Below are 17654 nucleotides of genomic sequence, written 5' to 3' on the forward strand. Positions count from 1 at the left end.
CTGCTGGAAGGTGGGGGAGCCACCCCTGGGGTCCTGCAGTCACAGATCTCCCTGCCCTGGGTGGCACAGAGCCCCTCGTGTGGGTGGGAGATTTCCTCCCTTGGAAAGCCAGCGAGGAGAGGATGCAGAGCCCAAGGGAGCCGGGCAAGAGGCACCTGCTGCTGCAGCCAGGGCCAGAATTGCACCAGAATCCAGAGAACAAAGCCTCCTGAGGCCAGGAAGGGCATTCCCACTGGTCAAACCCACACCTGAGAGCAAGCCCAGCTCCCCAGAACTCACAGAGCTCCTCTGCTGCCTCAGGGCTCCAGGGCCCCCACAGACCCCAGCCTGGCTGAGGGTCCTGCTCACAACCACAGGGAAACAAACGGAGAGCAGAGAGCACCTGCCTGGAGGGACACCCACCTGCTCCCTGGTGCCAGGCAGGGCTTCATTCACAGCTCCCGAGGGGTTAACCCGGGCACCTTGGCACCTCCTTGGTGAGGGCAGCCTGGCACACCTGAGCTGCGCTGTGTGTCCCTGTGAGGGCAGCCTGGCAGCAGCAGCTCTGTGCCCTGCTCCCAGCTGGCACTGCTGCCCTCCTGGGCTGCCACCCCAGCAGCAAAAGGCACCTGAGAAGGCTGGCCCAGAACGGACACCAGGATGAACAGGGAACACCGGGAAGGTTGCAATGACATTTGGGCCTTCACTCTGCAATTCCAGTGAATCCACATTGGGGTTGGGCTTTTTTAAAAAAAATAATGCAAACTGCAGGTGGGCCAGGAGCAGGAAAGATCTGGCAGGCTGCAGTAAATTGGTAATTGTAGCTGTGATTGCAGGGCAGGATCAGAGGCACCAGGATCAGGCTCCCACCTCCACAGAGCTCAAATAAACAATTGCAGAAATAAACCCCAGCACAGAGCCAGCACCCACACGGGGGCTGGAGGAGCTGCTCCCTGCCCAGGGATGTGCCTTGGAGGAGCAGCTGGAACCTGCTCTCTGCTGATCCATAAACGTGCCAGGTTCTCTGGAGGCTGGAAAGTGTGAGCAGAGATGGCTCTGGAGTGAATCCTGGGCATGTGGGAGACAGGAGAGCACAGAGAGCAACAGGGAGAGCAGGAGCAAGGGACACAGCCTGAGGAATGGCAGGGACAGACAGACAGACAGACAGGACACCCATGGATCAGAGATGGGATAAAGCCAGAGGAAAGGGACACAGCCTGAGGAACAGCAGGGACAGACAGACAGACAGGACACCCATGGATCAGAGATGGGATAAAGCCAGAGGAAAGGGACACAGCCTGAGGAACAGCAGGGACAGACAGACAGACAGACAGACAGGACACCCATGGATCAGAGATGGGATAAAGCCAGAGCAGGGGAGGAGCTGTGACAGCTCCCAGGGCAGGGATTTGAGACACAAGCACTCAAACCCAAACAGCTGCTGTTAGTGTTCTTCTGACAGGGATTGCACCAGCCAAATTATCCCTCAGCCTGCAGCCACAAACTGTGTGGGGAAGATGGAGGTAAAGAGGAGCAGGAAGAACGAGGCCAGGAAGATCTCCAGCTGCACTGCCCCCACTCCAGCCAGAGCAGTCCTGGCTGCCAAAACCCTTCATCCACCTCCTGCAACCTGCCCGGAGCCCCACTTGTAATTCTGCTCTGGAATCTGCTCACATTGACCCTGCAGTCCTCTGAAGCTGGAATACAAATTAACCCAGCTGCAGGGAGAGGGCAAACCCACCCTGCCCCAGAACAGCTCCCACCTTCAGCAGCCTGGCCATCCTGCCCTGGAAAACAGGGCTGGCCAAGGAATTGAATTTTCCTGATGGCCCAGGCTGAAGCAGGGACAGGAGTGTCTCAGAGGGGTGTCACAGACACATTTTATGAAAAATCCTTCTGCTAGGATCCTTTCTCCTGAGAAGCTGAGAGGCCCCAGAAATGAAGTGTAAACAATTATCTGCTGCTGTGGGATGCAACAGGTGCATCTGTGATTGACCATTAATTAAAAACAGCCACATGAGACCAATCACAGTCCAGTTGTCTCAGACTCTCTGGTCAGTCACAGGATTTTGTTATCATTCCATTTTTCTATTCCTTGCAAGCCTTCTGATGAAATCCTTCCTTCTATTCTTTTAGCATAGTTTTAATATAGCATTTTCTTCTAATATAACATGGAGTGAGATCCTCATCTCTTCTCTCGTGCTGGGAGCCTGAGAACAGCAGCCCAGAGGGGAGCACACAGTGCCAGCCTGCAGGGACAGCGGCCCCAGGCCAGGCTGGGCACGGGCAGCCCTCACCTGGGCCCCAGGTGTGGCCATGGCCAGGCAGCTCCCAGGGCAGGGGGATGGCTGCCCACCAAGCTGTGCCAGCTCTCCTGCTGCACAGCTGGCCATGAGAGCAATGAATCAGAGCAGGAGTGATGTCAGTCCAAAGGACAGCTCCAGCAGGGCAGGGGTCAGCTGGGCCAGGTGTTGTCCCCAGCGGGTCTCAGCAGTGCCCAGGAAGCCCCAGCCCTGCTTTGGAGAGCAGAGCCTGCCAAGGAGCCTCAGGGCAGGGCCAAAGGCTGCAAAAGCTCTGGGGGCGTGAGAGCCCTGCACAGCAGAGATCAGCATTGCCCCAAAACAGCCAGCACCCACTGCTGACAGCTGGGACTGGCCTAATGCACTGCTGCCTCTGTGCCACCTGCACCTCTGCTTCCACAGCACGGGCACGGGCACCTGGGAGTGCCAGACACAGCCCTGGGCTGAGCCTGGCCCAGCTCTGGGCTTGGGTACAACCTGCCCTGTGAGCCCAGCTCAAACAGCCCCACACAGCCCTGGGCTGAGCCTGGCTTAGCTCTGGGCTTGGGTACAACCTGCTCTGTGAGCCCAGCTCTGGGCTTGGGTACAACCTGCTCTGTGAGCCCAGCTCAAACAGCCCCACACAGCCCTGGGCTGAGCCTGGCCCAGATGCGGGCTTGGGTACAACCTGCCCTGTGAGCCTGGCCCAGCTCAAACAGCCCCACACAGCCCTGGGCTGAGCCTGGCCCAGCTCTGGGCTTGGGTACAACCTGCCCTGTGAGCCCAGCTCAAACAGCCTCACACAGCCCTGCCTGGGGCTGAGCCAGGTGTGGGACCCAGGGCTGGGATTTAATCAGGGTTTCATTTCCAGGCTGTGGAGGGAGGCTGAGCAGGGCTTTGCCAGGGCTGAGGGGGCAGAGCTCAGCCCCAGGCAGAGGGAGAGCAGCCCTGGAAGCTCTGCAGAGCCAGGGCAAGCAGAGCCTGGCCCACACCTGGCTTCTCCTTCTGTGCCATTCAAGATGGGCATGGAGACATCCCTCAGGACACAACAACTGGCTGGCACTTCTCACCTTTTCCTTTCCTGCTCCATCCCTGCCAGTTTGTGCTTTCAGCTGCAGGAACTGGGAGAAAACTGGGATATCAAAGGAGCACAACCCAGAGACCCCGTCCTTGCCCTGGCTACAGAGGGGGAGAGCAGAAAACACAGAGGGGGAGAGCAGAAAACACTGCTTCTCCTCCACTTCCACCACAGCAACACAAAAGGTTCCTGTCCCTGGCAGCCTCGCAGTTGGTGCCTGACTCAGGTGAGAAGTGATGAGCAGATAGGCTGGAAACACTTCCAGCACAGCCCAAGTGCTCCCTGGTGCTCAGCTGAGTGTGAACAGCCTGGCCAGGCCATGGGAGGGAGGCGAGGGCACAAGGGACAGATTGGGCTCACCAGGAAGGACAAGACACCAACAAAAAGCACAGACCCTGCTGGGAGGGCATCCCTGTGACCCTGAGCAGGGCTGCACAACCCCCAGCAGCAGAGAGCTGAACAAAGAGCCTGGAAAAGTTAATTTCTAATAATAACTCAGCACAGAGAGACAGCAAGGCAGAGCAGAAGCACCTGCTGGGGTTTTCTGCAGCCTGCACACGGAGTATTTTTGCAATGCTAAATAAGACCTCAGAAAAATCAAGCTCCATCTCTACAAGGCTGTTACACGGGTTTTTTTGTGTGCCTGGCAGACCCAGGCACTTTGGAAGGAGGGGAAAATTGAGTTGGCTTCCCCTGGAACAGGAGCGGAGTGCTGAGCCTGGGCAGTCATTTTAAATTTACAGCAACATGGGCAAGGAGAACACGGGGCCAGAGCTCAGCTGGGGACAGGAGCAGACCCAGCCAGAAAGGGGAAGGAGCAGGAGGAATTCACTGAGCAGGAGCAGCCAGGGTTTGCTCCAGCACTCCGGGGGAGTGAGAGCACAGAATTCACCCAACAAACAGCAGAGCTGCCAACAGCAACAGCCAACAGCAAACACAGAGCCCAGCCTGACAAAGGCACCCAGGGCTGAAATAAGGGATAAAAAGCAACCGGAGGGGGAATGGGAACCCCAGCGCTTCCCCCAGCACAGCCCTTCCAGAGCCCCTTCGGCTGCTGAGAAACTCATTAATGCAAACAGCAGAAACTGCTTTGGTTTTAAAGGAGGAAAAGCCCACAGAACGTTCTCAGCCGTGGATTCCTTCATTATGCAGCTTGCAGTGCAATTCTGGAGTAGCTGGTCAAGTGGCAATTAGCAGCAAAATAAAGAGATGTTAATTCAGCCCTTGGCTCGTTTTAGCTGAGCCAGATAATCTACAAGGAAATCCAGCCCTGGGGAGAAGGGGCCTGGCAGCAAGTGCAGGGCAGGAGAAGGCTGCAGAGAAAAACAAACACGGGCTGAGGAGAGCACGGTGGGGCCAGGCTTGACACAGCCCCAGCACCCCAGAGCACAGCCCCAGCCCGGGGCTGCACCCCACACACCCGGGCAGGGGCTCCAGAAACACGGCCAAGGGCTTGGCACAGGGAAAAACAAACAAACAAAAACCAGACAAACAAAAAACTGCCAAGCAACCAGAAAACCAACCTGCCAACCAACCAAAAAACCAAGCAAACCCCTACCAAACAAACAAAAATCTACCAACCAAAAAACCAACCCGCCTGCCAACCAACCAAACCACCAACCTACCTGCCAAACAAGCAAAACAAAAACCAAACAAGCAAAAATCTATCAACCAAACCAAAAACTACTAACCAACCAAAAAACCAACCTGCCAACCAACCAAAAAACCAAGCAAACCCCTAGCAAACAAACAAAAAACTACCAACCAACCAAAAAAACAACCTGCCAAACAAACAGAAATCTCTCAACCAAACAAGAAACTATCAACCTGCCAACCAGACAAACGAAACCCTACCAAACAAACAAAAACCTATCAACCAAACCAAAAACTACTAACCAACCAAAAAACCAGCTTGCCAACCAGACAAACAAAACCCTGCCAAACAAACAAAAACCTATCAACCAAATAAAAAGCTACCAACCAACCAAACACAAACCCAACCTGCCAACCAGGCAAACAAACCCCTACCAACCAACCAACCAAAATCTCCACTTGGAGAGCAGAGCTCTCCCCTTCCCCAGCAGTGTGTTCTCAATGCTCAGATTTGTCAATGAAATGGAACATACCTGTTGGAGGGATGCTGAGCTGCCCCTCAGGCCAGCCCGGGGCTCCATCCTGCCCAGCACAGCAGGGAGGGAGCCAAACCCTCCAAACCCCACACAAGAAGCCCTCCTCTCACCCTCCCTCCCTTAAATGCTGCCTTAATTCTGATTTACTGCACCTGGCTCTCCCTGGACCCTCTGCTCCTCCCACACCCCACAAAACAAACTCTCCCCTCACCCTCCCTGCCTTAAGAAGTGCTGCCCCAGGTCTGATGTCTCTGCTGCTCTCCCAGCCCCACTCCCGGGGTGTTTTCCCTCTGGCAGCAGAGCTTGGCTGCCCAGGGAGGGATTCCCCCACTGAGCAAAGCCCAGGGAAAACTCTGGAAGGATTTGGCCTCCTGAAGGGAGCGTGCAGATGGAAATGATGCTGCAAGGAAAGGGAGAATGGAATAAAACCAGCACAGTGCAGAGGGTAAAGCCTTCCCCTGCAGTGGCCTTGGCCTGAGCAGATTGCTGGTGTGGGATGGAATCTCTCCTTTTACCTGCACTGCAGGTGCATTTGAGTGCTGGTTCCAGTGACACCACAATGGGGTTTGGGAGTCAAAACCTGTTCAATCCTCATACATTCCATCCAGCACTTCTCTTTACAGTGTTGACGTGTAGTGATGCCCCCCTGAAAAAATGTTTTAATAGAAGAAAATAACAAATTAGGATAGATTAGAAATAATTTCCCCTCAGTTTCCTGCAACTTCTGACTTGTACCCATAAACTTCTGACTTGTACCCTTAAACTTCAGAGTCTCTGTGGGCAGGAACCTTGGACCACTGAAACCACAGAAAACTCTACCTGCAGTATTTGTAACTTCAAAAAGGAAAGGGAAAAGATCAATTCTTGCCATTTTGAAGAAAATGTAACTTTTTTTTCTATATGTTTTCAGACTTTTCCAAAGGCATCAAGATATTTTGCTCTTAGGAAGTTGATGAATTACCTCTCAGAACTTTGTGAGGTTGGCTCAGGTGCAGGAAAGACTGTGATGAGAAATGGTTCTATTTGCTGTGCCCACACCTGCACTGAAAGGTTTTCCCCTGTAAATCCACAGAAACTGGAATTTCCTGGAGGCTCTGACAGGACATGGGACCCAAGGCAGGAGAAGGGGACTGGGGACAATTCTGTGCCTCCAGGAGTGGATCCAGCACTGGAACTCCACTGCTGGGGGCTTGGGGGGAAAGGAGCCCCTCAGTGGGGATGGGAGACCCCCTGGGGCTGGGATCTCATGGAAACCCCAACCCTGGGGCTGGGGGCTCATGGAAACCCCAACCCTGGGGCTGGGGGCTCATGGAAACCCCAACCCTGGGGCTGGGGGCTCATGGAAACCCCAACCCTGGGGCTGGGATCTCATGGAAACCCCAACCCTGGGGCTGGGATCTCATGGAAACCCCAAACCCTGGGGCTGGGGGCTCATGGAAACCCCAACCCTGGGGCTGGGGGCTCAGGGAAACCCCAAACCCTGGGGCTGGGATCTCATGGAAACCCCAACCCTGGGGCTGGGATCAGGAAACCCACCTGGGGCTGGGGGCTCATGGAAACCCCAAACCCTGGGGCTGGGATCTCATGGAACCCCAACCCTGGGGCTGGGGGCTCATGGAAACCCCAACCCTGGGGCTGGGATCTCATGGAAACCCCAAACCCTGGGGCTGGGATCTCAGGGAAACCCCAACCCTGGGGCTGGGATCTCAGGGAAACCCCAAACCCTGGGGCTGGGATCTCATGGAAACCCCAAACCCTGGGGCTGGGATCTCAGGGAAACCCCAAACCCTGGGGCTGGGGGACAGCACACAGGGGACACCCCCAGAGGTGGCACTGGGAACCCTACAGTCCCCCAGGACCTTAAACCTCCCTCAGTGCCAGGGCAGGGCAGTGCCAGTGTCTGTGCCACAGCCTGTCCCTCCCTGCTGAGTCTGCCAGGTCCCCAGGACAAAGGGGGAACTGAGAATCTGACCCCATGTTCTCAGAAGGCTGATTAATAATTATATTATATTATATTATATTATATTATATTATATTATATTATATTATATTATATTATATTATATTATATTATATTATATTATATTATATCATATTATCATATTATATCATATTATATCTATTATATTATATTATATTATATTATACTAAAACTATACAAAAGACTAGAGAAAGGACACAGAAGGCTTACAGGAATGAACAATAAAACCCCGTGACTCCTCAGAGCCTCGGCACAGCTGATGGTGATTGCTCCTTAAGTTAAAACCATTCCCATGTTGGATAAACACTCTCCAGACCACTTTCCAGCAAACACAGCAGCAGCTGAGGCTTCTCAGCTTCCCAGGAGAAGATCCTCGGCAAAGAAGGTTTTTCAGGAAACCTGGCAGTGCCACCTCCCAGGTGCCACCCTCTGCTGTGCCCAGCAGCCCTGGGGTCAGCAATGAGGACCTGGCTGCACAGCCAGGAACCTGCATTTGGCTTTCTAAGGGATGTCACAGGGGCAAACCAACCCCATCCTCGTTACTGGTGTTAATCTACAGCAAACCTTTCATTTCGCCTGCCAGCAGCTCCCTTCTATCAGCTGGAATTTACTTTTTAATTATGTATATTGCTTTTTTCCATGTGAAACTCCAGACTAGAAATATGTATCTCATTATATTTTACGTTATTCAATTGACCTAAACACAAAGGCATTTTTCTTGAATACTGAGTGCTGATGTACCTTTTTAATTAAAGCTTAAAAAGCTTTTAATTAAAACAATAAATCACAGGCAGCAGGCTCTATCCACATTGTCTTCTGGCCCGGGTGTATTTTTGCTTTTGTGATCTGATTGACCCAAAAGGTAAAATACAGGTGAAAGGGCTTTCACATTTAATGGCTGCAGTATAAAATACCCTGAGTCAGGCTGGGCCTGGCAGCCCTGCTGGGCCCTGCCTGCAGCCCCTGCAGGTTCCTTTTCCTGTGCTGTGGCCTAAATCTGCAGCCAGGGAGCCCCAGGACCAGGTACACCTGCCCAGCCCCAGGAGCCAGGGACACCTGTCCAGCCACAGAGCCCCAGGACCAGGTACACCTGCCCAGCCCCAGGAGCCAGGTACACCTGCCCAGCCCCAGGAGCCAGGGACACCTGCCCAGCCCCAGGAGCCAGGGACACCTGCCCAGCCATGGATCCTTCCAATTACCATTGTTAAGGTAACAAGGGGATGCAGTGAATCGTTCCCTCAGCTGAAAATAAGAGAAATAAGAGTTCAGTTGCCCCCCCACCCCCCCGTTTTTGTCATGACAATTTGCTAAAGGAACCCCAGGTGCTCCTCAGGCTGGAAATAGGAATATTTGTATTGCCCCACAGCGGGGCAGACAGAAAAGCCCCTGCTTCAGAGAGGGGCCCAGGTAGGTGGGAGGTGGAGTTCCCTCTGCTCCTGCCCCAGCAGCAATATTTGACTGCAGCAGGCCCAAACAGAGCCCTGCAGCTCCCAGACCTGCTGGGCCCTGGGCCTCCCTGCTTCTGGAAATCTCATCTGGCCAAGGATAGATGAAAAGCAAAATTGCAAGGGAAAAAAAAAAAAAAAAGAGGAAAAAAAAGAAAAGAATGCTGGGTGACTTCAAGGAGAAACAAAATCTCCCAATAAAGTCGGCAGTAAACTCCAAGTGCTCGCCCGAAACTGCCAGGCAGTAAAAGCACAGAGCTCCTGGCTCCAGCTGCTGAGAGTCCCCTCCCTGGGGGCCAGGAGCCCTCCTGCCTTCCCAAACGTCCCTGCTGCCCACAGAGGGTCCCTGAGGAGTGTCCCTGCCCACACTGGGGATGCTCCACGTTCTGCCCAGCAAAGCTGGAGAGCTTTTCTCTCCCAAACCTCACAATTCCCTCGGTGCTGTCCTTCCTTGAGCCTTTCCCCTGTTTCAGCTCTCAGTCCTTAGCTCAGCTCCTCTGGCTTTCCTTATCCATCCCTGCTCCTTTTCCCACCCCCAGTCTGGAGCCTCCTGTTGTCCTTCCCGTGGCTGGAGGGAGCGACAGGGACCCCGAGGGGCCAGGGAAGGGCTGGCCTGGGGCAGGCACTGCCCCAGCTCGTCCCATCCCAGTCCCAGCCCTGTTCCCGGTTCCCAGCCCATCCCAGTCCCAATCCCAGCCCTGTTCCCAGCTCATCCCAGTCCCAATCCCAGCCCTGTTCCCAGCTCATCCCAGTCCCAATCCCAGCCCTGTTCACAGCTCATCCCAGTCCCAATCCCAGCCCGTTCCCTGTTCCCAGCCCATCCCAGTCCTAATCCCAGCCCTGTTCCCAGCTCATCCCAGTCCTAATCCCAGCCCTGTTCACAGCTCATCCCAGTCCCAATCCCAGCCCTGTTCCCAGTTCCCAGCCCATCCCAGTCCTAATCCCAGCCCTGTTCCCAGCCCATCCCAGTCCCAATCCCAGCCCTGTTCCCAGTTCCCAGCCCATCCCAGTCCTAATCCCAACCCTGTTCACAGCTCATCCCAGTCCCAATCCCAGCTCTGCTCCCAGTTCCCAGTTCATCCCAGTCCCTGCCCAGCCACATTCCCAGTTCATCCCAATCCCAGCCCCATTCCCCAATCCCATCCCAATCCCAGCCCCATTCCTAGTTCCCATCCCAATCCCAGCCCTGTTCCCATCCCAATCCCAGCCCTGTTCCCATCCCAATCCCAGCCCCGTTCCCATGCAGTCCCTGCCCAGCAGGCCCTGGCAGTGTGTGCTGTGAGCAGGGAGCCATCCCAGGAGATTGGGATCAGGCTGGAGAACAGGCAGGAGCTCTCAGGAGCACGGGACAGAGCTGCTGGCCAAGGAGAACAAGGCAAACACAATTTCACCTCCTGCAGCCCTCGGGCCTCTCTCGTGCTCAGGAGCACCAGGACAAAGACAATGCCTGGGCTTGAAGGGCTTCTGGTTTGGGGAGAATTGCTTCTGAGAGCTGAGGGATGGAGAGGCACTGTCAGAGCACAGGTTTAATTAAAGTCTGCCACGCTCAGATCCTGAGCTCTCAAACCCTTCCCGAGAAGAGAGGGAACAGCAGAGGGAGAGCAGGAGTCAGGAACATACTGGAAGTTTCCATGGCTGTGGGGGATGTGGGTGCAAAGGTGGAACATGGAACTCTGTCCCTGCCCAGGTGTGGGTACCCCATCCCCACGGGAAGCTGTGAACACCCCGGGCTGCAGGAACTGCTGCACCTCGTCCTGCTGGCACCTGGGAGCTCCCTGGGGCAGGTGAGAGAATAAAGCAGGGATGGATCCCAAGGGAATCATTCCCTCCCAGGACACACCTTGGGCAGGGATACCTGAGAGCTCCCTGGGGCAGGTGAGAGAATAAAGCAGGGCTGGATCCCAAGGGAATCATTCCCTCCCAGGACACACCTTGGGCAGTGGCTCCAGCCCAGCTGGGCCCGGCTCAGGAGCTCTCACCCTTTGCTCACTCCTGCTCCATTCCCAGCTGCTCCAGTGTCCAGCCCCAGCTCCAGGGGATGCAGTCCCACCCTGCCAGGCTGCTCTCCTCCAGCCCCTGCTCCTGGCACCTTGGGGCTGCAGCTGCAGCCAAGTCCTTGGTTCTGGGGCTGGGCAGGGATTGCTGTGTGTGCTGGGCTGGGAGCAGAGCTGCTGGCCCTGCTGAGGGGTGCAGGGTCACCCTGGGCTGGGCAGAGCCTGGAATGGCAGAGCTGGAGCTGAAGCATCCCTGGCAGAGCTGTTCAGGATCCCAAGGGCCCCCAAGGGTGGCCACTGCTGCTGTCAGGGAGTGTTTGATCACGGGGCAGCACTGGGATTAGCTTCCCCAGCCTTTCCCAGCCTTTCCCAGCCTTCCCCAGCCTTTCCCAGCTCCAGAGGGGCCGGGCAGAGCCTCCCCAGCACCAGGAAAATCTCCCCAGGGAGAGCAAGGCATGGGGAACACATCAAGGCACTGTATTTCACAACAACCCACTGTTCTGGCTCTGAACACTTCTTACAACTCCAGTGCCCTCCAAAAGGCAGAGCTGAACCCAGAGGCTGCAGATTCCCCCAGAAGTGGGGTCCTTTGTCATTTACTGGCATTTTCTGTGTTCCCACCCCCTGTTCTGCTCACCCAGATCTCCCAGGATTCTTTCTCTCCAGCTCTTTATCTGTGCTCATTTTGGTGGTCACAGATGGCTTTTTCCCTTTTGCACACACGGGCTGCAAAGCAGCATTTCTCCCTCAGAAGAATTTGAGAGAAATAAAAAGCCCCAGTGTTTGGTTGTTTGGTAAAGGATGAGGCAGCCAATCAGGCAGTTTTTTTCCACCAGCAGTTATTTCATCTCTAGCACAACAGTCACAAAGAGAGAAAATAACTTGATCATATCTGAGCCCCTAAATAGCAGCGAAAGAGGGTTTGTACTGAAAACCAAAAAAATAATGCTGGAGAGCTAATTTTTATTCATTCCCTTGAAGAGAGAAGATGCAAAAGCTTTTAAGGAATTCGGGGCCAATTTGTTCATTGGGATCTGTGGTAAATGAGCAGCCCAGGCAGCTCCTGTTGGGACACAGAGCTGCACTCCCCAGCTGCAGGTTCTGCTCCTGGAGTGCCCTCACATGGCTCAGGGTGTCTGCTGTGGGGCTTCCAGCACTCCCTGCCCCCTCTGAGGCACCCAGACCTGGAAATTCCCCCTCCCAGAGGGCAGAGACAGAGCCTGTCTGTGCAGTGAGTCCCTGTCATCCACGTCTGCAGGGGATGGGCTGGGGGGGCAGCCCACCCCCAAACACACCCCCCAAACACACACACAGCTCCTGCTCCTCCAGAGGGACAGGGCAGCACCAGGAAATGGGGTTTGAACCAGGACACTGCCTTCTCCAGGGAGGGACATGGCATTTCCACCTGGGACTGAGCAGCTGCTCTGAGAGAAACCAAAGGGCTGGGATTGTTCATCCCAAAGCTGCTGTGAGGGGACACCCCAGACCCCATTGTGTGGGACAGGGACACCCCAGACCCCATTGCTGTGACAGGGACACCCCAGACCCCATTGCTGTGACAGGGACACCCCAGACCCCATTGTGGGGGACAGGGACACCCCAGATCCCATTGTGGGACAGGGACACCCCAGACCCCATTGCTGACAGGGACACCCCAGATCCCACTGTGGGACAGGGACAGCCCGGATCCCCTTGCTGTGCCAGGGACACCCCAGATCCCCTTGCTGGCAGGCACAGCCCGCACCCCGGGGTGCTGCAGCTCATTCAGACCCCAGGCAGCCCCAGGGAGGGTGTGCAGCGCCCTGGGCAGGCTGGGCTGGCACGGGCAGCCCGGGCAGTGCCAGGAGCAGCAGCTCTAGGAGCCCTCAGAGCACGGGGCAGCACTCACTGGGCTCTCAGACCTGTCCAGAGCACTCCTGAATGCCCTCCCTGCCTGTCTGCCCCTGTCCCCTGTATTTAACCTTCTGAGAATAATGAAGTGTGAACAAGCTAAATTTATGGAAGAAAACACGCAGCTCCATCTATGCAGTGAACAAACAAGTGTTTTAAACTATCATTTTCCTGCACAGCCACAACAGCAGCCTTATCTGCTTGGTGTGTGCCTGATTTCCACTGGGCTGAGTCCCTCTCTCTGATCCTGGGAGCAGCACCTTCAGGGCAGGCAGGAGCAGGGGTCTGCAGGGAGGGCAGGAGAGCAGCAGCTCCTGTCCCAGCCCTGCTCCCAGGGGATCCCTGCTGTGGGCAGAGAGCCCAGAGCAGCCCTGGCACCCCCTGGCCCTGCAGGGCACCCCTGGGCACAGGGACCAGGGGTGATGGTCACAGAGCTTCTGAGGGGCCACCCAGAGATGAAAGGTGCTGATTCCACCCTCCCTTCACAGAGTTCCTCCTCACTGGTGCTGGAACATCCCTGAGCAGGAAGGGCTTGGAGATCCCCCCAGAAGCTGGGGCTGCCCCTGGACCCCTGAAGTGTCCCAGGCCAGGCTGATGGGGCTGGGAGCACCTGGGACACTGGGAGGTGTCCCTGCCATGGGATGGGGTGGGACAGTCCCCGAGGTCCCTTCCAGCCCAAACCACTCCGGGATTCTGATTCCACAACAGCTGTTTCTGAGACCCGAGCTGACACTGACAGCACTTGAACTGATACTCACAGACAGCATTTCATCTTTGCCAGGGAAGCAGAACTCCTCCTGTGACAGCCTGTTTGTTGGAAATGCCATCAATGCAATGAAAATGCAGTTGTAGGTAATGGCAAAATATTCCTAACCCTTGGAAGAAGGGGGATAACTTTCTATTGCCTTAATGACAGGCACTAAAACTCTGCCATAAAACCTTCCAGGAGCTCCACACCACCCTTTTAGAGCGTTAAAGGCATTAAAGCAGAGCTGTTACAGCCTGCAGTGCCTGCTCAGACTGTCAGTCCTGCCCTGGTCACAAGCAGTGCCAGCAGGCAGGGGCTGAGCCAGGGCTGCCCCTGCTGCTCAAACCCACCCCAGCAGGGTGGGCAGGGCCCAGGGGTCACCCCCACCTCTGCCACTGGCTCTGAAAATCTCCACTCAATTGGAACATCGGAGTGAAGAGAGCTGGAATTGTTTTACTCAACACTTTGCGTCTCTCTGTGTCCTTGGTGTCCTTGTGACATTTGTCTCCTAGGCAGAGGTGTTTCAGGTGTTGGGCTTTAGGTTTTCAGGTTATTCTGGGTAGCAGCAAAGCTGGAACCCCTCTCTGTGTTAGGGGAAAAGTCATGGCAAGGGCTGTAAAGCATTAGAACAAAGTGGGGAGGGGTGCCCATCCCTGGAGGTGCTCAGGAAAGCCAGGATGTGGCACTGGGACAGGGACAGTGCTGGGCTGGGGGGATCCTTGCACCCATCCCTGGAGGTGCTCAGGAAAGCCAGGATGTGGCACTGGGACAGGGACAGTGCTGGGCTGGGGGGATCCTTGCACCCATCCCTGGAGGTGCTCAGGAAAGCCAGGATGTGGCACTGGGACAGGGACAGTGCTGGGCTGGGGGGATCCTTGCACCCATCCCTGGAGGTGCTCAGGAAAGCCAGGATGTGGCACTGGGACAGGGACAGTGCTGGGCTGGGGGGATCCTTGCACTGGATGGACACAAAGCCTTTCTCAGCTTTGATTGTTCTGGCATTGACTGAGGGCAGTTCCTAGAACAGCAAAGCCTAGCTCAGCAGCCAAGGTGACAGGTAGATATTCCACAGTTTGTGCTTCCTGTGCCCCCCCAGAGTCCCTGAGCCCCCCACACATGCCAGCACCAAGAGCCCACCCGGGGAGCCCTCCCAGGCTGGCTGCAGGTGCGCTCCCCACAGCCCCAGAGCACAAGGTTGACATTTATAGAGTTGGAGGAGGTGGAACAGCCTTTCCACCAGCCCAAGGAGGCACAAACATTGCACTGTTTATCTGCTTCTCCTGCCCCAAACAGGGCTGGGCTCAAGCACAGCTCTCTGCAGAGCCCTCTGCTTCCCCTCTGCCAGCAGCAGCAGAGCATTTCATTGTCTCACACAAATCAGGCACAGCTCTGGAGGAGTGGAGCTCTCAGTGCCAGGGAGCTCCAAGTGCCCTCACGGGGCAGTTTCAGCTCTGAGCACCAACTCCCTCCCTGGGCTGCTCATGGGGGGCATTTGAGGGTCCCAGGATGAGGGGAGAGATGAGAACTGACTCCAAGTTCTCAGAAGGCTGATTTATTACTTTATGCTATTATAGTAAAAGAAATGCTATACTAAAACTCTACGAAAGAAAGAGAAAGAGACAGCAGAAGGCTTGACAAAAATGATCATGAGAGACAAGACTGACCAGAGAGTCTGACAGGGCTGGGCTGGGATTGGTCACTAATTAAAAACCATTCACATGGAACTGATCAAAGATGCACCTGTGGGTGAGCAGCCTCCAGACCCCATCCCAAGCACTCAGATAATTATTGTCTTCATTCCTGGCTGAGGCCTCTCAGCTTCCCAGGAGAAAACCCTGGGCAAAGAGGATTTTCCAGAAAATGTCATGGTGGCACTCATGGACACAGCGTGGCTGTGCCCCAGGGGCACAGAGTTTATGGAACCATGGCATGGGGTGGGTGGGGAGGGACCCCAAATCCCCCCAGTGCCACCCCTGCCATGGCAGGGACACCTTCCCCTGTCCCAGGTGCTCCCAGCCCCAGTGTCCAGCCTGGCCTTGGGCACTGCCAGGGATCCAGGGACAGCCCCAGCAAATCTGGGAATTCCTTCCCAGCTCATCCCCACCCTGCCAGGGAACAATTCCCAATTCCCAGTATCCCATCCATCCCTGCCCCTGGCAGTGGGATCCCCCCTCCTTGTCCCCTCCATGCTCTCCATCAGCTCCTCACCACCCTCAGGCCTGCCCCCCCAATGCATTTGGGGACTGGCAAAAGCAGAGTTAAAAAGCTGGGGCAGGAGTAAAGCTCGTGGCATAACAACAACAGCAAGTCTGGTGATTGTGAATAAAAATTACCCCACAAAGGACATGAAAAATGGAAGATATTTATGTATCAGTTAGGATTTATCTCCCTGAAAGAAAAATAGTGTCATAATCATTAGTGGGAATGGTGCTAGAATGTAAAATAAATTTGCATCAAGGCTCCATTTCCCTCAGTGCAGATTTTCCTTCCTGCCTTCACTTCACAGAACTTTAAAGGAAGCTCTGAGGGTGGATGAGCCATTTATTAGAGACAATTCTGCAGCAGCTCAGCTCCAGGATGCAAAACCCCAACTCACAAATCCCACCCAGCAGAGCTGGGAGAGGAAACAGCTTCTGAGTGGTGTTTGGAATGGAGACAAAGCCACGGTGAAATTACATTCCGAGTTTTAATGTTATAAATAATTACTTTAAATAACTAAAGGGTTTGGCATTTCCCCACCTGGGTACCCAGAGTTTATTGCACCTAGGGCAGGAGGCATTCCTGGCTGGCCTGATCTCCCCTGCTGGGATCCCAGCCCGTGGTCAGGCACAGGGAGCTCCTGCTGCCCACAGCTCAGCTGCCAGGCTTGAGGGCACTGCCTTAAGCAGCTCGTCAAATAAATGAACTTTATTGTTTGTATGTCCACGTGCATGCAAATGGACACACTGTATATATTTAACCTGCCAAAAGATTTGCTGTACTTTAATAAAGACATCTTCATTTACAATCCAAAGGCAGAGCTGTTCATACAGATTTTTCATGTTTTCCCTTTCCTCTGCTGAGGAACAGACAAAGCTTTATGTTTTAATATTTTCCTTCACAGGCAGCCAAGTGCCAGCAATTATTGCAGATGTAGCAGGTATTTAAATACACACACTGCAGAAATTAGCAGAACCACTACACTTTCATAGGAAATTAGCAGAACCACTACACTTTTATTAGAAATTAGCAGAACCACTACACTTTTATTAGAAATTAGCAGATCCACTGCACTTTTATTAGAAATTAGCAGAACCACTACACTTTCATTAGAAATTAGCAGAACCACTACACTTTCATTTGTGAGTATCCTGGGGCGCTCTGTACTCCAGTTTTTTCCACTGGCATTAAACTTCTCACCCTGATTCTCTGGGAGCACTGAGTCCCAGCCCCCCAGCCCTGCCCATGTCCCCAGGGCTGTCAGACCCTCCAGGGATGGGCACTCCAGCCTGGGCAGCTGTGCCAGGGCTGGGCAGCCCTTTCCAGAGGAGTTTTTCCTTCAGCCCCTCCGTTCCCTCCCCAGCTCTGTCCCTTCCCTGGACGTGCTCCATCCCACACTCCAAATGCAGATTTTCTGCTCCTGGGTGGATGGAGGAGATCCCTGCTGTATTTTGCTCCCAGATCTTCCCACCTGGGCTCACCAGGCATGGGAATGCTGCAGACCCTGGAATCCTGGAGCTGTCTGTGCCCCCAGGAATTCCAGGGGAGGGTGCAGAGTGCTGCCCAGCTGCAGCCCTCCCTCTGAACAGGGGGCTCTGCAGTGATTCCTGAACCACTGTCTTGCTCTTGGACTTTAACAAATCCTAGCAATTCAAGCTGCACGCCCTGCTTGCCCTCCCCAGAGCAAGCCCAGCCCAGGATTGCAGGGAGGGAGGGACACGGACACTCTGTGTGACAAGGTGCTGGCTCCACCTGCCATGCCAGCCCTCTGTGCGCTGCCATCAGTGCTAATGATGGTCATCATTCCATCCCAGGTGACATCCTCCACCCAAGCATCCCAAGCTGGTGTTTATAAACTTCAGCCTGGCCTCAAAACACGCTCAGCACAGCCATGTCCAGCCTCACTGATTCCCTTCCTTGTCTGGGGGAAAC

This window comes from Serinus canaria, chromosome 6 (assembly GCF_022539315.1).
Source record: "Serinus canaria isolate serCan28SL12 chromosome 6, serCan2020, whole genome shotgun sequence".
Lineage (NCBI taxonomy): Eukaryota > Metazoa > Chordata > Aves > Passeriformes > Fringillidae > Serinus > Serinus canaria.